The sequence below is a fragment of the Xyrauchen texanus genome, chromosome 20, assembly GCF_025860055.1.
Source record: "Xyrauchen texanus isolate HMW12.3.18 chromosome 20, RBS_HiC_50CHRs, whole genome shotgun sequence".
Taxonomy (NCBI): Eukaryota; Metazoa; Chordata; class Actinopteri; order Cypriniformes; family Catostomidae; genus Xyrauchen; species Xyrauchen texanus.
The window spans coordinates 17054033-17070479 of record NC_068295.1 but is presented as its reverse complement, the minus strand read 5'-3'; the positions used below and the strand labels follow the sequence as shown (position 1 = coordinate 17070479).

At 37.9% G+C, this 16447-nt stretch overlaps 1 protein-coding gene across 1 annotated transcript in view; it reads left to right on the top strand.

Moving 5' to 3' along the window:
- LOC127660494 (zinc finger MIZ domain-containing protein 1-like) overlaps nucleotides 1-16447 on the top strand; it is a 185092-nt gene that overhangs the window by 27406 nt on the left and 141239 nt on the right. The window contains 1 exon segment of the mRNA XM_052150767.1: nucleotides 12863-12981. The gene's annotated coding sequence lies outside the window, so the exon portion shown is untranslated.

The following is a 16447-nucleotide window of genomic DNA, read 5'->3' as shown; positions in this document are numbered from 1 at the left end:
CTGCCATCATTACTCACCCTTATATTGTTCCAAATATGTATGTTTCCATGGAACACAAAAGGAGACCATTTACTTTCATTGTATTTTTTTTCTTCCTTATAATAAAAGTGAATGGTGACTGAGGATGGCAGTCCCTATAATTCTGCCTGACGTTTTATTTAAAACGAGTTAATGAGACAACATTGATTTTTTTTTTGTTTAATATCGTATAAAATCAAGCATATTTATCTAGTTTAAGGATGTTGAGTTTTTTTTTTTTTTTTTTACTGGAAAACAGCACAAAAATACTGGTTGAGAAAAAGAAAGAGGACTAGGACACACACACACACACACACACACACACACACACACACACACACACACACACACACACACACACACACACACACACACACACACACACACACTCTGAAGCTCTTGAAAAACCTGGAACTGAGGACTGCATCAGACTGGCTATTAAAAGGAGTGGTGGTTGCTCCTGATAAGCTCAGTTTGCTTATTGCATAGCACAAGTGTTGGGGGCCAGAGGATTATTACCACTTGTGTATATTTTTGCTGATGCACTTTTTTTTTTATATCCCTCTTCAGTCAGATGGCGCATATTAGAAAAATCTGTCTGATGCAGAAGTGGAAAGCGTTTGCTCTCACCTGAATATAAAGTGAGAACACACAAACCAAATTTCTTCTCACACTATACACATTAATTTAAAGGGATAGCTCCCCGTAAACGGAAAACCCTGTCATCGTTTACTTGCTTTTAAGTTTCTCAAAACCTGTAAGACTTTATTTCTTCCATGGAACACCAAAGGAGAAGTTGAGCAGAATATTTCAGCTTCTCTTTTCCATACATTGAAAGGGGATGTGGATCAGGAGCGGTCAAGCTACCAAAAGGACAAAAAGCCATCATAAAATTAGTCTGTACGACTTGTGCACAGGATTGAAAGACTTCTAAAGCCATATGGTAGCTTTGTGTGAGGAAGAGACTGAAATTGAATTGTTATTCACTGAAAATCTTGCTTGACAGCCATGGCCAAATTCTGCTATTAATAACTCCTTTTGTGTTCATCCAAAAAGTCCCAGTGGGTTTCTGAGGGTGAGTAAATAATGACAGAATTGACAATTTTGGGTGAACTAGCCATTTATAACAAGCTGTGCACTTGAAATTCAGACAGAGTTTGCTTAATATGTCAGCTTCATAACGACTGGATAACATTTTCCTCACATCACACCTCATAGAAAGCCATAGAGGCCACACCCTCCTCTTAGCTCTCCGCCAGCTCTCCTTGCGCCCATCCCCGCATCGTGTTAGCGGCTCTGACGTTATTTACATAAATGATAAACACGGTGGATGGCTGGATTGGCAGCGTAATCCACTTGCTCTGTCATTAGGGAGGAAAAGAGAGAAAGGCTATTACAGCTTTTGCTTCATCAGTGTGTTTCTCTTAGGCCTTTTATGGAGGTAATGGAAACCTCTCTCATTAAGGTGCTGTTCACTGTGGCGCTGAGAAACATCTCCACTCTGTAATTGATCTTGTTGGTCTTTAGTGCTGGAAAGTGGCCCTGAAGGGCCGCCTGCTTGCTGCATTCATTTTTCAGCTTCGTCAGAGCCGCCCTGCCTGCCCGCTTTCTCCCAGTCACCTTCTATTCTACTGCTGCTGTCAAGCACCTTTATGGCCTCGCCTGTGTCTTTCACTCAGGGACAAATACTCTTATTAAAGACAACATAAAATGGCTTGGCGAGCACAGTTTCGATGTATTTCCTTGTGAACACAGGAAGTTTGGGCTTTTACTTTTTTGTTAAATAAATGAGGGACGAGTTGAAATAATTTTTTGTGGTTATTAACATTGTCACAAATTCTGTCGATTGAACTTAGCTTGTATTGAACATAGGACTGGGCGATAAAATGGTACAATATTTATCGGGAAATAAATATTTTCAGTTTCGATGATAAACTTAAGAGTAATTTTCGATATTAAGCCTATGTTCTACATCTAGACCAGCGGTCGGCAACCTTTTAGACATGGAGTGGCATTTTTTTATTTTCCTGGTCAATGGCTGTGCCATTGTCTGCATTTTTTCAAAATCACTAGTACGCAAACAACAGCGAGAGAGGAGCAGTCACACCTGCATTCCAGTCTAAATCTTGATGTAAACCTTCCTCATCATCACGCACGCATGCATGGATGGGAGATGAAAGACTATTAAAGTGTGACGAGACTCGCGCTGCACGTGCAAGACATTTGCACATCACAAGCCGATCAACTATTTAGTTATTTTCGGTGAATCACACCTGCAAAATCCTAAATCTTTATTTCCAGGTTTAATTTATATTTTGAATAGACTCCACAATGTGGGTTTATGTTTAATATAATTTTAAACGTGACCATGGTTTAAGGAGGGTGTACCTGTATGCTGGGTTGGAACTCTTAAGGTTTAATAGTGGTGTTTTCCGTATTACATCACGTGTTGTTCTGAAAGCAAAAAGAAACAAATTAAACATGGAATTTAGTTATCCGCGCAGCCTGACCGAATTAAAGCGTCCGCATTTACTCGTGCGGTTAACCAAAAATGAAGTGCTGCTGACTTGTGATGTGCAAATGGCTTGCACGTGCTGCACGATTCTGTTGGGTATACTGCAGTCTTTAACATTTTGTTTAGCCTCCCATGTAGCTCATGAAAACACCCTGCGTGATCATGAAAAAGGATTACATCAAGATGTAGACTGGAATGCAGGTGAGGAATTTATGCAAACAAAATAGTCTACCTCTCTCTCGCTGTTGCTGGTGGGCCAGTGATTACCCCCCTGGTGGAACACGTGCCATAGGTTGCCGACCCCTGATCTAGACAATTCAATCAGGTACGTGACATTAAAATCGCAAGCAGTTCCGCAATGTTACACACAACTATCTAACAGAATCACTGTCTTGAAATCATACAGCAGCTAGCTATTCGGCTAATTTAATATTGTTGTATATCGAACAAGACAGCACTAACAATGCAGTACAACAGCCATTGACTAAACACAACAACAACTCTGACATCAACATCATTGCTGTTTATTTATGTATTTAGTTAAACTTTTTTTCATGGTCCATAGTGCAAGAAAGTGTTTCTTCTTGTGAAATTGGAAGTTGGTAATCCAGTTTATGGTGCACTACCGCCACCTACTGTGTTGGAGTTTGGAGCATCACTTGAGTCAAACGTCGGCTGAAGATGGTGAAATTGGCTAAATTGTATCAAAAAGAGGTCACACACCTTATGTAGGATTACATCCTAAACGGAGTATACTTTAAAGGTAGCTTACCTTCTGGAGTATACTTGTAAACAAACAAGTTATGTTTAATTCATTATTGAGGTCAAACAAATGCATTACCCATTACTGGTATGAAATGTATATCGAACAATATGAAAACAATATAGTGGTAATTATTTTTGGCCATATCTCCCAGCCCTATTTGAACCTACAACATTCCTTTTAAAAATTAATACACATTGACTAACAGTCAAAATCTCCAATTTTGTCTTAACCTTACTGAAGTAGCAAGTAAATTGAATTTGCCCTGTATTATCTGTGCTCTATCATACAATGTGGCATAATATCACCTTTCATTTAGAACTTTTTAAAAACACACCAATGCTGTCATAGATAGCAGCTTTTTTTAGTAAATGAGAGTGTACACAGCGGAAAGTGTCATTCAGAAGTGTTTTTAATCAGTCATCTATGTATCATATAAGTGTGGTCTTTATTATCTCGATGTTGTCTCAGCAAATTATGTGTTTATGTATTAGTGTCTGCAGCTGTTTTGTGTGTGTGTGTGTGTGTGTGTGTGTGTGTGTGTGTGTGTGTGTGTGTGTGTGTGTGTTAGGCTCTTGAGGGACACTGGGAGTTGTGACATGTGTGGTGTAATAATAGATGAGGTTTTGTGATCCAAACAGCCTGCTCTGGTCTGTGACTCACTGTGGCTGGGCCTGAGGTCTGGACTTGCATCATCACTGGGATCCGCTGTACTGTCAAGAGTGCACAAGGGATTCAGCTCTGTCCGTCAACCAAAAAACAAATCATTTAATTCCCAAAAGCTATCCTATATATCATTCAATAATCTGAATTATACAACAGTAAAGAAGAAGTCTAGAGCATTTAATCTTTCTGTAGTGCTGTGCTTCCTCCTGTGGCGATATACTCACAGGGGCTAGCCATTTAGGCCCTAAAATGAATTATATTTACCATTTGAGGTGATGTTATTGTTAATTTCAGACAAGCAGCGGTTGCGTTTGAACACACTCACTCAGACCACTGTAATGTGTCTGACCTTTTGTTCCCATTGACAGATGAGGCATTGACTCAAAGGAAAATGAGATATTTCCAGCTATCCCTTTGACAGGCATACAAATGAGTGAATAAAACAGCATGATTCCACTCAGACAGATCAGGATTCCAGCAAAGCAAGCAAGAGATCATCAAGCTTCATGGATAATAAGGTGGAAATTTTGCCTCCTTAGGCTTTCTTAGGATTACTTTATCTTATTGTTTGTCTCCCGGAGGGAATGATCAGGACTACATTTATAGTTACTTTGTATAACAGCTCAATGTGCTTTATGTCTTTATGGTGTCAGTCCACGTAATAGGTGGCTGCTGCTATCATCATCAGTCACTCTGACCTTGACAAGACCTCCGACATCCCCCTCCAGTGTTATTCATAAAGAGGCCCATGTGACCGAGCATATAGCCATGGTGCTGCTTTGTCTAGCCTTGCTTTGGTTTATATGTTGTAAAGATATGCAAAGCTACGTATTTAAAAAATTGACAATCGGAAAGTTACCTGAACTAATAGTCGAGCAATCGGTTTTAAAGATATCCTGTATAATTATACTGGTTTAGTTTACGTGACTCCAATCTGACTGTTTTTTTCTGTTAAAGCCGTTTGGCTCAGTGTCTTGAAAACGCAAAGCTCATGACCTTAAACACTCAAAAAATGTTGTGTGATGCAACAGCTAAAGATGTCTATCAATGTATATGGTTGTTGCTTTGGTGCTTTAAAGGGCATATTTTTCAAGATGCAACTTTTCTGAGAAAGTTTTACCATACAAACTTTCCAACAGCTAATGCACAGCATGGTGTCAGAACAGCATGCTAATTAAAGTCACAATAAAACCAAAACAACCAAAATAATATAAAGTACATATATATATATATATATATATATATATATAAACCTCACTAATCGCGTAGTTGGTTGTTTGATGACCCATCTTGACCCATTCCTAATATCTAGGCAGTGTGTATCTGACACACAGACTGTTATCCCCCAAAATAGGCTAAAGACAGTTCAGAGGACTTGCCAAGTCACTCATTCCCATCTGCTTTAAAGAGGCTTACACCTGGTTTATGCCTGGCTTGCTTAATGGGTTCCCAAATGGTCAGACTTGCAGGAAACTGAACAATCTACAACCAAAAAAAATATGTGAAGCAGTGTTCTTTCTAAGAACTAATATATGAGATGCCTTGTCATCTTGATCAGGTTATTAATGCAGGAAAATGAATCGTTAATCAAGACACTGGGGGAAGTGTGCTCAGCATGAAGCAAATTACCTGGATTAGCATAGCAAAACGCTGCATAATGTACTTTTACCGCTATGCAGAGCCTCAGCGCAAGAGGCCTCCGTTAATTACAGTAGTGGTAAACAGAATGTGAATGTGACAGGGTTAAATGGAGCTGAGAGAATGGAGAAGCTAAAATGGAGTCAGATTTTAATATTCCCATCATGTTTTGTATTTGCTGCTTGAATCTTTGGCATGGGATTCGCACAAGATTTGATTGGTTTCCTCTTTGTTTCTGTGTAGAGGAGAGATGTTTGAGTTTAGAGTTACTTTCTGAAGTCATCAAGAAGGCCTATCATACAGGTCTTAAATAAAATGTTTGTATATTTTTATTCTATTTATATGTTTACATTTCCGTGCTGTGTAGGGGCACACACTGGTGGTACCATAGTTTGAGAACCCTTGTAATAGGAAACATTTTGTTGTTGTCTGTTCATTTAATGTCCATGTGTTTCGGTTGGATTTGTGAGAGAATGTAACCAAGATGTGATAGCAAATAAGCTTTGCTGTGTCCATTTTTTTTAATATTTTCCTAATTTTACATGATGGAATGTCTGGCAGATATATGGAATATTGGTTATACAAATATGCACGTACAATAATGCACCTTTTTATCTTAGTTTCTGCCAAATTACCATGCGTTAAAACTGTTGTAACTTGCTGTTAGCCACTACTGTCAACCAAAAAAGGAACTTAATCAAAATGACAGAAGGCATCTGAAAGCTCATTATTTATTGTTTGTAGGAGATTCCACATTAATTTATTAAGATTTTAGTAGTAATAATATCTGAAGTATTTGTGGTAGTTTTACAGAAACTATGGTTACCATTTGAGATGCACCGAATTTTCTGGTCCTATACTGATAATTCACAGCTCATTGTGGCCGATATCGATAACCGATTGTAAAGGGATACAAAGGAAAGGAGGAGGCGAGAATCAGCTTGATAATATAAATAATATTTTAATCATAAACTTAACCAAAAAGACAAACACACACACAGGTGTCAGACAGCTGCCCGTAAATCTCTCTCTCTCTGTGACAATTTTTTTTTTGCACTTACACGCCGTAACAGCGATCGTGCCAAATTAACAAAACATGTAAAAAGAAAGGTTAAAGGCCAACACGGAGTGGCAGTGGGAGAGAGAGTGGAGAGAGAGAAAAAAACACTTACTCGTTGGTTCAGGGTGTGCTGAGTGACTCCAGCCAGGTCTCCTAAGCAACCAAATTGGTCCGGTTGCTAGGGAGGGTAGAGTCACATGGGGTAACCTCGTTGTGGTCACTATAATTTGGTTCTCACTCTCAGTGGTGTGCGTGGATGCTGCGGAGAATAGCGTGAAATTTCCACACATGCTATGTCTCCACTGTAACGCGCTCAACAAGCCACGTGATAAGATGTGTATGTAGATTGACATCTCAGATGCGGAGGCAACTGAAATTCGTCCTCTGCCACCTGGATTGAGGCGAGTCACTACGCCACCATGAGGACTTCGAGCGCATTGGGAATTGGGCATTGCAAATTATGGATGAAAAACAAACAATTCAAAGTTCGAGTTAATTCAAACCAAAAAAAATATTACCTTTTAATGTGAACTTTGTCACAGACCAGCATATTTAACTAATATGATCACATCCATAAGCATTTATCTGTGCTTTGTATTTTCCATTAAAAATCTCCAGTTTCAATAGGCATTGTACTGAAAATCAAGAATATCTTTGGGGTTTTCCTGTTTTATGTTTAGGTTTGGTTTACATACTGAAGTTATGAAATTCACAGGGGTAAATTGACGTAACGGATGTTTCTTTATGGTCAGCATATACAGTACACTACAGTCTAGAGCCTGTAGCTGAATATCCTTACCTGAAATATTTCTGATTTCACAATAGTCCTGTCTTTGAGACATCTCTTAACTAGCTCTAACATAACATCTTCAGGAAGCTTAACAACCAGCCTTGGCAGCAAATTGATACATACACTGAACAAAACATTTCCTCTGAGCAAATCAGTAGCTAATTTGTATTTCGAAACAATTCTCTTACAAAATTGCAAGTAAGATTCTTTCAGTGAGAGGCTTGTCTTTGAATGAATACTGCAAGAGCCACCTTGACTGGCATGAACATCTGGTCTGGACAACAAATGTGATTATGCACAGTTAAAGCAACCAGTACCATTACAATTTTGGGCTTTTTCTTTTTAGAGGCAATGGACTGTTGTTTCATTAGAGGTGAAGTGTGGTGGAATTTCTGTGCCAGAAGCAGCACCTAGGAGCAAAAAGAATGACATGTTTTCTAACATTAGCTCATCTGACATTCAGACAAACAGGTTGTGCTGCCCCAAACTCACACCATTGGTTTTGCAACATTGTTGAGGGAGGGAGGGTGGAAGGGAGGGATAATTTGTCTCTGCATATTAAACTGGGATAGGAGAAAGAATTTTAACACAAACAGTTACATCCTTCAGCTTCAAATAGCCACTTTTTTGTTAGTCTTCCCAGATGGAAATTCCTTGACATCTGTCAAAGCGTTGTAAATAGATTTTGAACTCTCCAAACCAAAGTAAATAAAACATTTTAATCACTTCAGCCCTAAAGATCTTGAGGTCTTACACTGTTCTTCGGTACTAAAAGCCTTTACAAAAGTGGCTACAAAACCAGGAGTCATTCCACTCTTAAAATGTCCATGTTCATATCACATTCTGCTACATTACCAAGACATTTTTGAAAGGGCTAATTGAAAGGAACCATGACCAAATGATTTCAATGTTGACATTTACTCTGGACTCATGATTATAACAATGATTTGGGTGCGAGTCTGACCACTCGACATGTTTGTTTTAGGGGAGAATATTATTCCACAGATAAATTCCATCTGATAAGTATCTGACAAACCTTAGTGTACCACATTATCCCTGGCTGATGAAAATGGTTTCTTCAGGGTGTGAATTAATTTAGCTGGAAGCCTGTGCCTCGCAGCACTTTAAAATGCTCACTGTTTTTTTAGATTGAACCCATTTTTTTGCCTTCTGTATTTGCATGTAAATGATCAGTTATTGCTTTTTTGCAGGGCTCTGCCACCTGACTCTTGTCTCAGATGTGGAAATACTGTAGTGGGGAGCTGTGCTGAATTATGAGAATGTGAGAGAGTTCTCACAATTTTGAAGGGTTAAAGAAAATCAGTGTAATTGTTGCTGTTTGAAGAGAGCACAACGAGCATTGTTTTGAAGACTTTTTTTTATATTCTTAACCTTTTTTTTGACATTTTTTAACCTTTATGAACAGCATTTTGTTACTTTATGTCAAATGCTATCTAAATTAATTTAAATAAATTCTCAATTTATTTGAACAATTATGAAAAATGATGGCTGTTACTGTTATCTATAAAAGCAACATCATATACAAAAGTAGCTTTACATAATGCATAATATAAAATATTACAGTAAAACATGGGTAGAAAACATTTAAAATAATTGGCAGTTCCAGTATGTTACATACTATGGCATATGTTACAGTGTGTTGCGTACGTCACTGGAGATTTTGATGTAATTGCTGTTCCACATTACGGATAGAGTTGTTTTATCATGTTTTTGTTTGTAATTTTAATCAGAAGCCACTTCATGTTAGCTACACATTTAACATTACTTCTCAGAGAGTGAATACAGAACTAATCTGACAGATTCAGGTCATTACAGAGGCACTAAACCCATACAAAACACATAAATAGATAGAAATAGAATATAATTTCACAAAATACTATATGAAACACAAGAAACCAACAGAGGAATTTATCATTTGGTATTTTGGTGCTCCCGCATTTTGAATATCTGCAGCATTTGCATCCCTTTCTGTTGCATTTGTGCCTTTTAACCAGGGATAATTTCTGGCTCTGATCAAATCTAACTTGAAATAAAAGCTATGTCATTAAAGTGAAAAGTCTATTTGGCAGATCTTTATACGTTTATACAATACAGAGGCCACACCCCATGATAAATGACTTGTTTTTCACAGAGGATCAACACATTTTAAAAACACATGCAGATGTTTGATCCGTATCAGAAAGTGAATTGACACTTCCAATAATTACTTCACAGCACATGCTATTTGTCAGGCATACTTTTGAGGAGTTATTGAAACAGTTGATACTCAATATCAGTTTGATTTTCCGTAACTTCATTCTCTCTTCCTAGATCTGCCCATGAACTTGATTGCAGATATGCACCAAATTTTCCACTACATTTATTTTCTCATGAATGTTTGCATATTTCAGTGATTGCCTTCTAGTGGATTCAAATATTCAGAAATGGCAATCTTCCTCTCCTGGAGTGAAGCATGTACTCATTTCTTATCCTCTAATTGCATTTCTGTAAAATTGTCAATTGTTTCTCTTGCACAAAACTAAAGTAGATGCTTTGCGTTGATGTAAAAATTGAGAATCCTCACTTTGATCTTTCACATTGGTATTCAATATATGTTCAAATAAAAATGTAAGACTATCAAAATTACATTTGTAATTTGATAACTTATTTTGTAATTTGGAAACTAGGTTTTTACAATTTATGAAGAAACTCTTTAGGAAGTGTTGTGGGCCTACTTGCCAATGCAAAACTCACGGGCCCGTTGCTAGAGGATTGTAGGTGTTTTCCAGGGTGTTGCTTTGCGGTTGCTAAGTTGTTGTGAGTGGTTTTTAGGGTGTCTCCATGCATTTGCTAGGGTGTTTAGGTCGGTTTCCAGGGTGTTAAAAGGTGGTTGCCTTGGTGTTTTGCTTAAGCCAAATTATACTTCGGTTTTGACGTGAATGCTGAAGATATGAGTACAGTCGAATGTGAGCCTGTCAAAGTATATTTCATTTAAATGTGCACATACAATTGCGGTTGGCACATGCACGTTACAACTGCTATGAGATAGACTCGATGTCAATCTTAAAGTTTGTACAGCCAACCAGCAGTAGCTGGAACAGGGTGTCATTTGTCAGTCTGTTTCTCTCTTTTGATTTTATGTGCTTCATTGTTCAGAAACTACTTTTGCAGATATAAGTGCTACCAAACATGCTGCATGTTAACATTGCAAACTCTTAGCAGAGGTGAAAATGGGACTCAGGTTGCAGTTTTCAAAATTCCATTCCCCTCTCATTGCGCCTTTCTTGAAAGAAGGGGTCAGACTGAAGTATGCACTGTTCTAGCTGCATCTCTCCAGGCTGCTCACTGACAGCTGCATTGAGGGGGTCAGTGAAGAGGTCTATGAGATGATGCATGATGTGGAAGACCTGGAAGCGAACTTTGAAATGCTCTTGTAGAATTGCTATATTTTTCTGTACTTTTCAGTAAATCCTCTGTTACTGTTGGTTGGGACAAAGATATAGATTCAAAGTTCTTGGCTATTTTTTCATCTCCAAAAGATTCATCAATCTCAATCGCACGTTTCTTTACAATATTACAAAAATGTTAAAAAAATGTTTTTAAGAAACCCATAAATCTCTTGTGAGCAGTGGTGCATTGGCAATTAAAATTTAAATCTTTCATTACAGATTTGGTCTCGAAACAAACCAAAGGTTTCCCCTTGAACTTGGTTAAAAGATTTTAATCCCATTTCATCTGGAAAATGCGGTTTTCTGTATGGTTTTCGTTTATTGCTAATTTTGGCGAACGTTGGCGTTAGCTTGCACATGCTCGCTGACTAATGCAGGATGATGCATGATAGAATCCTACTGTGATTGGCAGGTCTGTGTAGAACAAGCAATTTCTCCTGGTCGATAGTAGTATTTGCATTGTGGTAAGTTTTCAATGTACTAAAATCAATTCTCATATTTTCCAGTGGTTAGTATTCAACAGTCCCTGCTATAGGCTATGTCATGGGGACTCTCCTTCAATACGATTTTTCCACCCGTTTTATCAGCCGCTGGGTGATAATTCATAATCCTGATCTATTAGTAAAGTCAACAAGTCTCATGCTGAAGTTTAATACTAGGCATTAGGGTTTGTTCAAATCACTTACCCTCAGTGTTAGCAATAGTAATAGTGATACAACCTTAGTAAGTAATATCACAGATGATGGTTTAATGTGAATTCACACTCACTGGTTAATCTGAAGCACACAAAATAGAAAAACTACTTTGAATTGTAAGGTTTGCGCAACAGCTGCTTAGATACATCAGAAATTTGTCTCTTCTCCATATTACTTACTTTTGCAACTTGACCAGGTCAGCCGAGATACCACATTCCCATGTTCACTCCATTTCGGGCATTGGCGCACACCATCTTCCACTGATACAGTAATCAACAGCTGATCAAATGTGCTTCTCATGCTCAGAGAGTTGTGCTATTGGCCATCCAACCCAGTTAGCAGCTATCTGAGCAGGGTACAATGAGAAGGGCCAGTAATTATCACTTAAAGATTCATGCCGTACAATACTGCCTGACCTTACCGTAGCTGTCACTCATAGACCGGCCCAAGTATCAAGCCATAGGATGGCCGTTCACACCAAGAAACCAAAGACTCCATACCCCTATCGCTTATACAGTTTTAATAGCCACTTAATTGGCTTACCTGCCAATGTACGATGAGTTGTGAGCTTGGTAAATTAGATTTGGTGCTGACATATAATAATGTACATGTTTTTGGCACTGTCACGATTACATAAATCAATGTTTCCCAATCTTGGAGTACCACCAACACTACACATTTTGGATGTCTCTCTAATCTAACACACTTGATATAACTTTAGGCGAAAATCCAAGACCTAAATAGGGTATGCCAAATAATGTGACATCCAAAATGTGCAGTGTAGGGGATACTCTAGTACCAGGATTGGGATACACTGGCAAAGTTTCACTCTCCTTTTTTTTACTCTCTCTTTCACTGTCCTTATCTTGCAGTGAAGTGTGAAGGATCTTACCCAACCATTCAGGAAACCTATCGTATTAACCGTGGTAACTGCTAAATGTAATTAACTTTGGATTAGGAGCGATAGTGACTCTATGATAACCTTTTGGAAGGACATAGTTTGCGAGCAAAGGGAGCCCGGCTATAGCAGGTGTCTACTCGCAGACACCCCAGGGTGCACTGTTTGATGTCACTCTTTTTGAAATCTCCCAGTGCAACACAAAACAAAACATGCCATACCAGACCTATGCGGGATACATCAGTAGAGCGCAAAATGTCAGATCGTCAAGGGTGTGCGTGTGAAGTGTATTACTCGGTTTGGAGAGTGTCCCAGTGAGGATACACTAATTTCAAGCTGAAGGTGTAACGTGTCTTTTATTTCTTTGCAGGTGCGGTGGACCCTAGTGGAGACGAGAGCTCACGGAGGGACCTTCCCCACAGACTATATGAAGGGAGGGGAGGGGGAGGGGGGGCTGCTGACGTTACTCCCAGCTTGCAGAACACACAGGTCAGCATGCCTTTAAATCTCAGTAGTTGATATGTAAGTGCGATTATCAAACCGCATGGACTGCATGTTTATTTAAATAGATAAATACTCTGCATGCACTGTTCGCTGTGTTTACTGTATATCCGCAGAGCTGTTCTCTGCGGTGTATTGCACATACTTGTGCACGGCTTATGAGCTGAGCGTGTTATATTTACAGCGCTCTAGATTCACTACAATACAAATATGCTTGGCTGCTAAAAGTTACTATCCAAATTTAAAATAACCCAATAACATTGTTTTTTGTGTACAGAAGAGTTGATGAGAGCATTTATCTGCATTACAATACCATTGCCAACTCAAAGACAAACTGAAATGTCTTCCTTGTTCTGCCAAAATAGAAGATTCTGCCAAAATAAAGGCTTAAGGGTTTAACCTGACTGCATAGCAATATTGCATGCATTGTATGACATTATTACATAAATATGGTACTGTTTTATAACAACAACAATACAAATTCAAATTTTTTTTTTTATATATGAAATATGTTTCCTTAAAAATTTCTCAACAGAAATTATTATTGGTTCACAAATATAATGATTAAAAGTGCGCCAAGTCCCTATCACAAAGTGGGGGAAAAACAGGTTGAACTGATACAATGTGAAGGTTATGCGAGTCTGTTTTACTGTATTTGTTTATTTCTTTATTTATATATATTTTTTGTGCTTAAGTGTGAAGAGTATTTCTATTGGCATTAGAGCATGTTTGCCCATGACTTAATTATGGTCAAAAGGAAAAACTTAACAGGTTTTTTAAAACGTTAATAATATCACAGTTCAAATCACTGTTGCAATAATATTCTAAATAATCACAATTATTAATTCGATTTAATCGTTCAGCCCTAGTTGTTTCTTAAAATTGTTGTTTAATTGTTGTTTTAACATGGTGTTTAATTATCTTTTTGTCAGGTTTTCAGCACCTCAAGTTCACACTTTCAATATAGCTAAAATAATATCTTATGATTTGTACATTTGTTTGTTAGTATCCAGTGATTAACAAGGTAGTCAAGACTCATTTTAGACTCAGTCATACATTTTTGATTTATGGATGTCCTGTTTTACAGAAGATTCATAAGTTTCCTCTTACCCACTATGTAGACACACAAGGTTTTGAATAATGATAGACCGATATATCAGCCAGGCTGATATTGAGCACCTTTTATATGCTCAGCAATACTCTAAAAATCAATACGTTAACATAAGAAGATCGTTAACGTACTAGAACGTAAATGGGTGTGCGCATAACATGTGCACATTGGATAAGCCGCCAGGCAATAAAGGTGTTTACATGCAGATTAAAATCAGGGTGTGCTGATCTTTTGAAGAAAAAAAGAATTTTCTTTTTTTATTTAAACTATTTCTGACCTGTCCCATTGCTTAAAGAGCTCCAGTGAGCTGTACCAGCAATAATACAAAATAACGTCACATTACAGCAGCTATTCTGGTTTACTTTACCTTATTATGCTATTAAGCATAATCAGCGTAAGATTGTACATGCTCATTGTCGCATCAGAAAATAATCATAAGGGTTTTGCCAATAAACAAAAGTGTTCCTTTCCCCTTGGTATCAATTACAGAATCTACTGACAACCTTGTCAACAGAATATTAAAATTGTCTATATTTACACTATCTGTCTTGTTTGATTGCAGCAATTTTGTGTATGTATCATTTGGTTTAAATTGTATGATGTATGAATCTGGATTATTGGCCTGCGGCCAATTTACTTTCTAGATATTGGCATTGACCATTACACAAAACTCTGGAGGTGGACCACTAACATTGAGCCAGACTTGATGATAGGGGCAGAGTTTTCCACAAGATTACTTTGAGATGATGTAAATATTACTCTGTCTCAGAACTCATGACAAATCGGCAGCAGTAACAATATTTCAAGCAGCTTAGAACAAAGTATGTAGCATCTGGTTAACGTTTGACTGTCCTCTGTATAGTCAGCAGGTCATACCGTTCTTGGACATAAGCTGTGAGATGTTACATATTCAAGATGATTATGCCCGTTTCATGTAAGCATTACAGCATAGGGGAACATGCTGTGTTGATTTGGCCAAATTGGAAAGCTGTGAGCAATATATGGCAGAGCAGAATGGGGCAGGATGGTCGGGGCAGAGGCGTCTGGTAGTGTTTATGTACAGGGTAGCTGTATAGTCCTCTGGATGCCTTGTACCCTCAGGGCTCCAGCACCTGCATAATGGAACAACAGAGAAGAAAGAGCAGAGAAAGAGATCAAATGACTTGGGTTTCTCACTTCAAATGTTTCTTATTTTTTGACTTACACCAGGAAAATGTTTTCACGACCTTAGAGGGCTGTGCGCTGAATTGATCGAGCACCTTGTCATTGTTTCTTAAACATTTGTCATATTTTGGGTTTGGCTTTTTCTCCCCACTGCCACTCTTCGTGGCATAAACAAATTTCTCTGAAATAATCGCTGGTTGCTTTGCACAATAATATAATGTAGCAGATTTTTCCAAAGCTTTTATTTAGGGGTTAATAATTGCTGATTTTAGACTCGGCTGATTAACAGAAGTGTTAGCTTCTCCTTATTACTTAGTACTAAAATCTGCCAACAACTTCTCAACAGTTTAAACATTTTTTGTTTTTCATTTCCACTCCTGGAAATTCGGAAAGGTAAATTATTTCTGTGAAACGATCGCTGGATGACTTTAGAGCTGGCTGGTATGACAGTGATACTGTGCGACGGTAGAAGTATGTCAACAGGTAGAGATTCTGCTATACCATTTATGGCATGATTTAAAACATCTGACCCCAAGCACAACTTTCTGCAAACTGTGTCGCTACTGCATGCTTCCATTGTTGACAATTTTGTTAATGGGAGCGATTTAGTTTTGACACCTTGTAGGTCTATTGTTAACATGGTGTAACGTTTTATGACTGCCTATCAACATTGAAGCTTATTGCATTAATATAGAATTAAACTGTTCCATGGTATACATTGTCACAGGTGTGCAACTGTGCCTTTATAATTAATACAATATAATTTACATTTTCTGATAATTTTACAATGTTGTCATAAAGAGTGCATCTAGTCATGTTTATAATGTATTACTGTTTTGAATCTTGTTTTTAACTCGTGTTACATTATGTGAAGCTATTTTTGCACTGATGTTTTTATGAATAATCTTAACTTTTGGTTTGCATCCATCAAGTTCGGAAACAATTTAATTATGGTATTAAATCATTTATAAAGATCAAAATCGGTCACACCACCCATCCCTAGGTGCCTTACACAATGATTTAATATAGCAGTATTTTCTCTGGAGCTTTTTAGTCAAAGATTAAGAATTGGGGCAGGCGATGGCAAGGAGGAAGGGAAATAAATAAATAAATAAATAAAGGTGGTGATGGTTAATCTCGCTTAGTGCAGTGTGAATGCTGAACAGTGCTGTGGCCTGA